The sequence below is a fragment of the Rutidosis leptorrhynchoides genome, chromosome 9 (assembly GCF_046630445.1).
Source record: "Rutidosis leptorrhynchoides isolate AG116_Rl617_1_P2 chromosome 9, CSIRO_AGI_Rlap_v1, whole genome shotgun sequence".
Lineage (NCBI taxonomy): Eukaryota > Viridiplantae > Streptophyta > Magnoliopsida > Asterales > Asteraceae > Rutidosis > Rutidosis leptorrhynchoides.
In genome coordinates, this window is record NC_092341.1 from 14603489 (window position 1) to 14614410 (window position 10922).

Here is a 10922-nt window from a genome sequence, read left to right on the forward strand (position 1 = left end):
GTTTGGGGTATCATAGTGAAGAAAAGTCTCAATTCTTAGAATTGGGGAGTAGATTAAGGTGGATTAGTTAACATCCACCCGAACCACTATAAATCTTTGTGTTTGTGCACTTACACACTTTACATACTTGCATTAACAAACACAAACACTTCCACACTTAAAACTTATGTTTTGATCGTTAAAGATTTTGAAAAAGTTTTAAGAAACCACTAAGTAACTATTCACCCCCTATAGTTACTTACATATATGAAAATCCGTTCGAACATATTCAACACTTTAATGATCTTTGTGATATTTACAAAACCAAAAACGTCACCGATGACGCTTTTAAACTAAGGGAATTTCCCTTCACACTTCAAGGAGACGCAAAATTTTGGATGTGAAGTTTACCATCCGATTCCATAAGGTCTTTTCAAGAGTTAACAAACAAGTTTATCAATCATTTCTTTCCACCGTCAAAAGTAGAGCGGCTTAGAATGGAGATTAATGGGTTCATACAACGGGGTGATGAGAGTTTGTATGATGCATGGGTACGATTTAAGAAGCTACTAAGAGCTTGCCCACCGCATGGTTTGACGAAGAAGGAGTATATCAACACATTCTATCGAGGTTGTAATATGTTGACGAAGCGATATCTTGATTCTTCATCCGGTGGGGTATTTATGTACAAATTGCCAAATGCGGCCGAAATTATGCTAGAAGATATCTCGGTCAACACTTACGAATGGGTACCTTCACCGCGAGATTTAGCAAGGACGAATGTAGCACAAGTCGAGAGTGAAAATGGGCAAGTGACGCACGCAAGCTTGAACAATCAATTTCAAACATTTGGGAAACAATTGAAGAAGATTCAACAAACGGTAGTTGCAATGCAAGTGGGTTGTCAACGATGCGAGGGTCCACATTTCACAAAGAATTGTCCTCAAATTACTCAATGCAATCATGTTGATCTAGATGATATTCCCATGAATTCGGATGCTCATGTGAACTACGTGAGTAATCAAAACTCCCAACGGGGAGGAACATCTAACCAAAGCTACTACAATCCTAATCAAAAACAAGTATCATTCACCAACCAAACCAATACACCACCCGGATTTACAAACCAAAACCGAAATCAAGGTTACAACAACTATAACCAAAACAGAAACAACAAATTCCAATACCAAAACTAACAACCTTACAACAACCAACCTTATAACAATCAAGCAAATTCAAATTATCAAAACAACCAAGGTTATAGTCAATCATAAAATAACGAAGGTTACAATCAACAACCTCAACAAAACAACCAACAATCCCAACCTTCGAAAAGCTTAGAAGAAATCATGCACAACTACATCAAGAAGGTAGAATCAACCGAAGCTTTTCTAATGAAAGAGAATGAGCTCTTGAAGCAACAACTCCGAAACCAACAAGCATCATTCCAAAACCTTGAGAGCACCGTTGGAAGAATTTCAAATCAAGTTGCCAAAAGACCACAAAGAACTTTACCTTCAAACTCTCAAGTCAATCCGAATAATTACAACAACAACCGAAATAACCAACAAAACCACCAAAATAACACGAGAGTTATTTCTATCTATAGCAACACTACCAATCCAATCCAAAATCAAGCGAGTTCATCAAATCTCACTAATACTTATTGATACGGCCGAAACAGACGATTTTATTTGTGCGGTGTCGTCAGGTTGCAGCACGCAGAATCAACCACCAAGGGGGTGGTAATGTTTAAATTTATATTTAGCAGGGCCTAAATCGTACTACTCCTTAGCATGAGTAAGGGAAGTATGACCTAGAGTCGTATTTTTGAGATATCAGTAGAATCGAACCTATATTTAAGCCTAAGATAGTTATGAAGGAGTAGTGGTTACTTAATTTTGGGATTTTCTAATTTATAAGACAGATAAAGTAAATGCGATAAAATTCGTAATTCAGATAAGGTTAAAATGAGTGCATACTATGATTTCATCAGTTATTCTGCCGAGATTATGGAATGCTGGCTCATGAATAGGCAGAGGCCTTGTATTCATTACACTGGTCCTAAACGCCCCTGTCATAAGACATGTCACTGGGTACTGTGTTAGGCTTGAAGATTCTGAATAGACAGCAACGTCCCTTACCCCCGACGCCCGTGCAGTTTGACTACAGGCATACACGTTCAGACGGCTCATCCAATTGAGCTACTCGGTTGGGTGACATATTAACATTCCACAATGGTCCAAACTTTCTTAAGCATAATAGAATACATGATTTACCATATCCGAGAGACGTGATGTGTTTTAATGCTTTCGTTAATGATTGGTTTTAAAAGATAGTTAGGCCCTTAAAAAGAGTTCAACCATAAAGAACACCATGGCCAAGTCAAGATGACTTCCATGAACACGTTCGGTTATCATAACGGTCCAATCCTTCATGTGTCTAAACAAACAATTCCATAATTAACTAATAATCCCTCAAGCAGGGTGCAATGCTTGAGACCGCATTATGGGGCAGTGTACTAATCAACACTGACCGGGTTTCATGGCCTTACTTAGCAGAGGTACAACTTACAACAACCGCTGTGCTTCAGCATGCACGACGAAGTTTATATGCTTGGTGACTACACTAGCATGGTCTGGGACCGAAAATGTACTAAGGGTCTAGTCAGATGTTTCACTACGAAAGAATCCTTAGTCGGAATCCAAAGATTGATAGACTTACTACAACCGGTGTGCCTCAGTTGATCTTACGTTGTATCCGATAGACTTCTCTTACCAAGGGGTGACACAGATAGTGTACTATGAATCGGGGTTCACGACTTCCCAATAACAGAGCCAATAACTACTATCTATTAGTTGGAAAAGCAATTGAGTTTAAAGCATAATCGGAAAGCATTTCAACAGCATACACAAACCATAACATTATTTCGGCATTATAACTGCTTACATCATAGCGTACACTAAAGATAACTACTCGCTAATCATGGCAACAATATCATAGAACATAATGATAGAAGACATCATATAAAGATAAGGGATAGAAGTACCAGTAGATTAAACGATTTTCGAATACAAAAGTGACAACTTCAAGACTCCTGACCGCTCCTAATACAATCTTCGGCGTTCTTCTCCGGGTACTAGGTCTCCCGCAAGGAGTCGAAGGCCTTGAGAGTATGACTAATATTGTACAAGAGAGAGAAAGAAGTGAATTGAAGTGTTTGTTGGAATGAATGACAAAGACCCTTTAAATAAGCATAAAATTTGCCTGAAAACGGCTGACAAGCCGTTTGGTAAGCCGTTTGCAGGGCCCATTTGCTAAGGCAAGCCGTTTAACGAGGCCGTTTGATCTGGGCATTTGGCAGGCCATTTGCCACACTGGCAGGCCATTTGGCAGCCGTTTGGCAAGCCATTGGCTTGCTGATTCCCTTGATCGTAACTTGATTTCTTATCTTTCACCGTTTTCGCTCTAGAATCTTCGTTTTAGCTCCGATTCTCTTGATTCTTTTTGCACCGTCTTTGTAATTACTTATTCTTCAATTCTAATCGACGAAGTGGGTATTTTCCTGACAAAGTTCGAATCTTTCTTGTTTTTGGGCCTTAATACCGGGGTGAAAATGTGAATTTTTAGCCGATATTTGATATCTCACACTTAGACTTTGCTTGTCCTCAAGCAAACTCTCATTTCCTTAAGAATCTTTTCGGAGTTTCTTTTCTAATAGCCTAAGCGGTTTGATTTTATTATAAGAGCAAAAAGATAAGGTGAGTCATCTATGTTATGATTGAAACTATCTCTGTAAGCATGCGAGGAGGTTACATGACATAGGCTAGCTTTCACGGGTCACTCGAATCACACAAGTGTTTAGGGTTCCCAATAGATCTAAGAAATGAATTCACTCATAGCCAGTCATGCTGCACCCATCGTCATAGGCTTGATAAAGACTCAAATCCTTGCTGCTAATGCGAGAACGGTAGTAATCTTAGGTTCTAGGTCATTGATCAATGATGGATAAGGAATTTTGAAGTGGTAGTGAAGTTGTTTTTGAAGGGTGAGAAAAAAGGGTAATGCAGTCTTTATACAGACTTTTATTTGGATAGATAGGAGTGCTGAAGTGTTTGAGAAGCACTTTTGAACTCTTCTTCATTTGATAATCATTTTCGATCAAGTTTTCTTCGGCATTTCTCTTATTAAGTTCTGCTCCTTTTTCAGAACTTTGATTTTTTTTTTTTTGGAGATTTCACCTCGAGAAACTTTTTGCCGATAAACTTTTTCAAGACTTTTGTCATGATACTTGAGAGGTTCATAACATCGAGTTTTCGGAAGGAATCTCATTTTCTAGATTTTTCGATTAATAGTAAAGATGATGTGGGTATGGTGGTGGAGTAGAAGTAGTGGAGGTGCGAAAGGCTTATTTTTGACAAATGGCTAGCTCTTCTGATTATAACCGAATCACGTTTCGCTGCTCGAAAATGTAGATCTAAAGTAAGTTCTGATTCTGAGTACAGACATCGGAACTCTCAACGGAAAATAGTAAAGCATTAAAAATGAATGTTGGTCTTATTTGGGGTGCCTCACCATAATCAATTTAGGTCGATAATGCCTTAGTCATGCAATGCTCTATTAGAGATTTGGTTCAACCTAACAAGATTTCCACCCAACTTAAGCCTTACTTTTATTGACAAACGTTTTAGGTTTTCAAAAATACTTTTTCGAAAAGGCTTTCTTTTGCAAAAAATTTTAAAATTTGGCTTAAGGACTTGGAATCTTCGCAATGGGTTATTTAAATACAGCATAAAAAGATTATACCAACATCCCACACTTAGACGAACATTGTCCTCAATGTTCCTAGGGTATCCCACACTTAGGAGTTTTAGTTGAAGATTTAGGAGTATTTGTCTAGTCTTTTTAATTAGGTTGGAATCCCACACTTAGTGATAAGATAGGATGTGGCATAGGTTGAATCTTGAGCTAGTAGCGAAAAGAAAGAAATACCCCCAGCAGATGCGGCTGGTTTTCAATCCTTGCGTCTTTTATTGATCAGCTCATTTGTCATCCTTTATTCTTCAACTCTACTTTATTACACGGGTTGCCTCCCGAGAAGCGCTTTTATTTAAGGTCATTGGCTCGACCGTAGTGACGCTTTAAAAAGAAAACATTCCTCGTTGATGGTTGTAATCTTGGTCTTCTCGAGGGAATGTGAGTCTTGGCGGGTAAATCCTGAGAAAGTGTCGGACCATTAGTGGTAGAAGGTCCGGTACTTCTCTTGAAGATCTTTTGAAAGATAAGTAGTGCGCAGTTTTGGCTCTTGATAATTCTTAAAGTCCGATGAGAATGTGATCTATGGCTCTGCTGGTTGACCCATGAATTTCAATCATAGAAGCAGTGCTGGTGGTGATTGTTTCTCTGATGGGATGCTCATTTCGGAGGTCTTCAAACAATGTTAGAAACTGTATCTTTAGAATTTTGAAGTCTTCAGAATGGTGATCTCCACAGTAAGAGTCTGTAGCTTTGCACAGATTTGTTAAAAGACGAAGCTGAAAAGAAGTGAACGGCAATCCTGACCCGAGCATTAATGTCACCGTCTTTGAGTATATCTCCCGACATCCAGCTTTAAATGTGAAACTATGATCTGTGGATTCGTGGAAGATACGTAATATCTGCTTCGTAACATTGGTGGTAATGTTAACTCGATCTGGTTCAAGATGAGAGAACGGATTGTTTTGCCTTACTTCCTCCGTAACAGCGTCTCGTAACTCTTTGATAATCAGATCAACATGGTGATCAATTGTTACATAAATTACTAGCCTGTCTGGTGTGCTTTCGAAATTATCTCTTTCCAAGAGAGTGAAAAAGATGTGAATATCTTTGATCATTTGCAAATCAGAGTGATAAGTCGGGCATCCGGTGGAAAGATCCATGTGCTTTCGGATGAGAGTAAGTAGTGCTCGTTGGTTTTACTGAGAACGGAAGTGCAGATCCGGCTAAGGCGTTATAAACCTTAGAGTAAATGATCTTCTGATCTCGACAGAATCTTGTCTCGAGAATAGTGCGAACCACTGAATTATGCTCTCGTTTCCTTTCTTCTTAATAGATATGATCGTGAAGAGAATTGATAAAGTCTTGAATGCGTTCTTCTAGGATTTCAACATCATTGTCTTCTCTTTGGAGATAAAGGTTGTGTTCTTCTCGGATAGCCATAATTCGTTCCGTTAAGCATAGCGTAAAATCAATTATTGATTTACGGATGGCTTCGAGAATATCTTCAAATTCATTGATGAAGGTTATCATGTCTTCGTGTGTGGATATGACCGGAATCCAATATGAAGAAGAGTCCGGCTCCCCTTGATCTGGTTCGGTTGGAGAGTGTGAGTTAATCAGAATGTCTTCATGTTGCTCTTCCTCGTCATCATCAGTATATTGTTCTTCTGAGGATGCGTCTGATGGATGAGTTTCTTCAGTTTTCTGATTCTCCACTTTGATACTTGCAAGATCAATTTCCATATCCTTAACCTCAGCCTTGTCAGTCTTCTTCTTGAAGCGAATGATTAAACTGTGATCTTCCGTCTTAAGCCTCATTAATTCTTCATGACGCTTAATGCTCAGAGCGGGTATTGTCGCAGTTTCTTTTACATCTTCCATTTCCTCTTCCTCTTCAGATTCCTCCTCTTCCTTTATTTCTTCGCTGGGATCCTCTTCTTCCATTTTTGTGTCTTCTACAGGCTGTGATTCGACACCCATCTCGATATCATCGACTGGTGGTGAAGACTCGTCATCAGAAGTGATCCGTCTGGTGGAAATAGAAAACATCTGTACCTGTCCAGAAATATCGGTTGGTCGGTCAATTTTGAAGGTAACGCTCTCCCCATGTGATCGTAAAATCAAGGTTTGTTTGTACACATCAATGATAGTCTTAGCCGTATTCATGAAAGGTCTTCCTAACACTACTGGTGTGTGTAGGTCTTCCTTGATATCCATTACTATGAAATCCGTAGGATACAAGAATTTGTCGACTTTCACCAAGACGTTCTCAACTATGCCCTTAGGATATCGAATTGTGTGATCGGCAAGTTGGATTGTCATATTAGTTGGTGACAAGTCTCCTAACTCTAATCTCTTGTAGAGAGAGTAGGGGATTAGGTTGATACTTGCTCATAAATCTGCTAGCACATAAATGGTTCCAGATTGGTAGATTGAACACGGGAAAACGAATCGGCCTGTATCTCCTAGCTTTGGTGGTAGAGAGTTTTTGAGTAATGCAGAGCATTCTTCACTCAGTGGAATTTTGTTAGAATCTGGTATCCTTTCCTTTGTAGAGAGAAGCCTTCGGATGTATCTCTTCTGGTTGGGGACTTTGGACATAGTATCCAGGAATCTTCCATCAAGTTTGAAGGAATCAAGCTTGGATGGTTCTTCTTGTAGCCTTCCAGGATAGGGTACACGAACTGGAGTTTCAGGGGTCAGCTTCTGAGTATATGTCGATTTGTTCTTTAGCCTATCTGACCTTCTCCGTGGTTCTTCCTCTGGGATTACGGAATCCATTTGCTTTGCTTGTTCTATGTGGGGATTTTGGATAGTATTACTTGGTAACCTTCCCTGCGGTCGGGTTTCAAGGCGTTGTGATAACTGTCCGAGCTGCGTCTCTAGACTTTTGAGCAGAGCCAATTGATTTCTCATTAGTATCTCCGTCTGATCTAGTCAGGGTGCAGTTCTCTGATTTAGCTGTTGTTGTCCTTGAATGAACTGAGTCAACTGATCATCAGCTCCGAGAGTGAGGTTAGTTGCTTTTGTAATCTGGGTGGTAGGGGAATTTTCCTCGACTGGTGAACCGGTGAGTAGAAGTGGTTGATCGTAGGTCAATTGAGATTGTTGGGCTGGATAAGGTGGATAGCGATAGTAAGAAGGTTGATTGCTTCGTTGAAATTGATTAACCCTAGGTTGTTGATTAAATCCAGAATTTGGTGGACGAGCTGAGTATTGAACGTAACAGACTGAACCGTCAGGGTTTTCGTACTCAACTTGATATTCTTCATTAGGTTGCGGGTTGGTATAATTAACACAAGCCTGAGCTTGGTTGGCCTGCTGCGGCTGCGTCTTCAATTCTCCGAGTTGTTTAGCAAGAAATTCCATCTTATCTGTGAGAGATTTGATGGCCTCCATTTGATTGTTAAGTGCAGAGAGTGGGACAGATGATGAAGTTGTTTCACCACTGTTCCAGTCATGATGATGCATTGTCATGTTCTCGAGCAATTCCCATGCTTCATCTACAGTTTGGTTCATCAGATTCCCTTGGGCTGCTGCATCGATCGTCGTCCTATGATTTACCGTAAGACCATTGTAGAAGGTACAGATTTGGGCTGACTGTTCTAGCTGGTGATTAGGGCATTTTTTCAGCAGGGTTTTGAATCGCTCCCATGCAGTGTAAAGAGATTCATCATAACTTTATTTGAAGTTAATGATGTCATTCTTTAGTTTGGTTTGTTTAGAAGGAGGGAAATATTTGGTTAGGAATTTAGTAGCCATCTCCGTCCATGACGTGATGGAATCTTTTTCCAGTCCTTCGAACCAATTTGAGCATGATGAGTGAGAGAATAGGGAAACAAGTATAGCCGGACTATATCTTGTCATATCCCTGGCTGTTTGTAGGAGTTCGAAAGAGATATGAATTTATCAAGGTGAGAATTAGGATCGTCATTCGGTAATCCATGAAACTAACAGCTATTCTGGATGAGTTGGATGATGTGATGTTTTAACTAGAACGAGTGTCCTTGAATCTCTGGAAATCTGATCGGTCTTCCTCGACCTTCAATCGAGGGTTTGGTATTTTCTGCTAAAGTAACGCGTAACGCCATTCGATTTCTGATTCGTGCTTCCTTGTGTGCTTTAGAGATTATTGCGTCTGGATCAGGTAAGAATAACAACAGCCCTGGTCTAGATCGGGTTTGGGTCATACACTGGGTATGCCTTTTTGTTTTTAATTTTTAGCAAATAAACTAAATTTTACAAAGGTAATCTAAGGTAGGCTAACTAGTCTAAGGTAGTCTAATCTAAAGTAGTCTTAGTCTAAGGTAATCTATTTTAACTAACTAACTATCCTATGGTTGAATATGTTTTTGGTTCTGGCTACTGATTCCCTGGTATTTCGATAACAGAGCTCTGCACGAATTATTCAAAAAACCAAGTGGCCAGGTCGACTACAGAGAGGCAGGATCCTTTTGGTCCCAATATAATTGGAGACTGTTCGAAAAATCCAACAACCAAGTCCGTGTATAATTGTCTTTCTTAAACACCATTAAATGCTTGTGAATAAGTTTGATAGAGAGCAGTATTGCCTGATACCAGTTCCCCGACAGTGGCGCCAAAAACTAGACTCCCCCTTGATACGACCGAAACGGACGGTTTTATTTGTGCGGTGTCGTCGGGCCGCAGCACGCCAGAATCAACCACCAAGGGGGTGGTACTGTTTTAAATTTATACTTAGCGGGGCCTAAATCGTACTACTCCTTAGCATGAGTAAGGGAAGTATGACCTAGAGTCGTATTTTTGAGATATCAGTAGAATCGAACCTATATTTAAGCCTAAGATAGTTATGAAGGAGTAGTGGTTACTTAAGTTTGGGATTTTCTAATTTATAAGACCGATAAAGTAAATGCGATAAAATTCGTAATTTAGATAAGGTTAAAATGAGTGCATACTATGATTTCATCAGTTATTCTGCCAAGATTATGGAATGTTGGCTCATGAATAGGCAGAGGCCTTGTATTCATTACACTGGTCCTAAATGTCCCTGTCATAAGACATGTCACTGGGTATTGCGTTAGGCTTGAAGATTCTGAATAAACAGCAACGTCCCTTACCCCCGACGCCCGTGCAGTCTGACTACAGGCATACACGTTCAGACGGCTCATCCAATTGAGCGACTCGGTTGGGTAACGTATTAACATTCCACAATGGTCTAAACTTTCTTAAGCATGATAGAATACATGGTTTACCATATCCGAGAGACGTGATGTGTTTTAATGCTTTCGTTAATGATTGGTTTTAAAAGATAGTTAGGCCCTTAAAAAGAGTTCAACCATGAAGAACACCATGGCCAAGTCAAGCTGACTTCCATGAACACGTTCTGTTATCCTAATGGTCTAATCCTTTCTGTGTCTAAAGAAACAGTTCCTTAATTAACTAAGAATCCCTCAAGTGGGGTGCAATGCTTAAGATAGCGTCATGGTGCAGTGTACTAATCAACACTGACCGGGTTCCATGGCCTTACTTAGCAAAGGTACAGCTTACAACAACCGCTGTGCTTCAGCATGCACGTACGAAGTTTATATGCTTGGTGACTACACTAGCATGGTCTGGGACTGACAAAGTACTAAGGGTCTAGTCAGATGTTTCACTACGAAAGAGTCCTCAGTCGGAATCTAAAACTTGATAAACTTACTACAACCGGTGTGCCTCAGTCGATCTTACGTTGTATCCGATACACTTCTCTTACCAAGGGGTGAAGTGTACTCTGAATCGGGGTTCACGACTTCCCAATAACAGAGCCAATAACTACGTTCTATTAGTTGGAAAACTGATTGAGTTTAAAGCATAATCGAAAAGCATTTCAACAGCATACACAAACCATAACATTATTTCGGCATTATAACTGCTTACATCATAGCGTACACTAAAGATAACTACTCGCTAATCATGGTAACAATATCATAGAACATAATGATAGAAGACATTATATAAAGATAAGGGATAGAAGTACCAGTAGATTAAACGACTTCCAAATACAAAAGTGACAACTTCAAGACTCCAGACCGCTCCTAATACAATCTTCGGCGTTCTTCTTCGGGTACTAGGTTTCTCGCACGGAGTCGAAGGCCTTGAGAGTATGACTAATATTGTACAAGAGAGAGAAAGAAGTGAATTGATATGTGTGTTGGAATGAATGACAA

The 10922-nt window shown here is 39.8% G+C and overlaps 1 non-coding gene across 1 annotated transcript; it reads right to left on the reverse strand.

Annotated features, from left to right (window-relative positions):
- Positions 1-467: 467 nt before the first annotated feature.
- Positions 468-574, reverse strand: LOC139869678 (small nucleolar RNA R71). Its single transcript, XR_011766262.1, has one exon. It is a non-coding gene; the product is annotated as a small nucleolar RNA R71 (small nucleolar RNA).
- Positions 575-10922: the final 10348 nt, after the last annotated feature.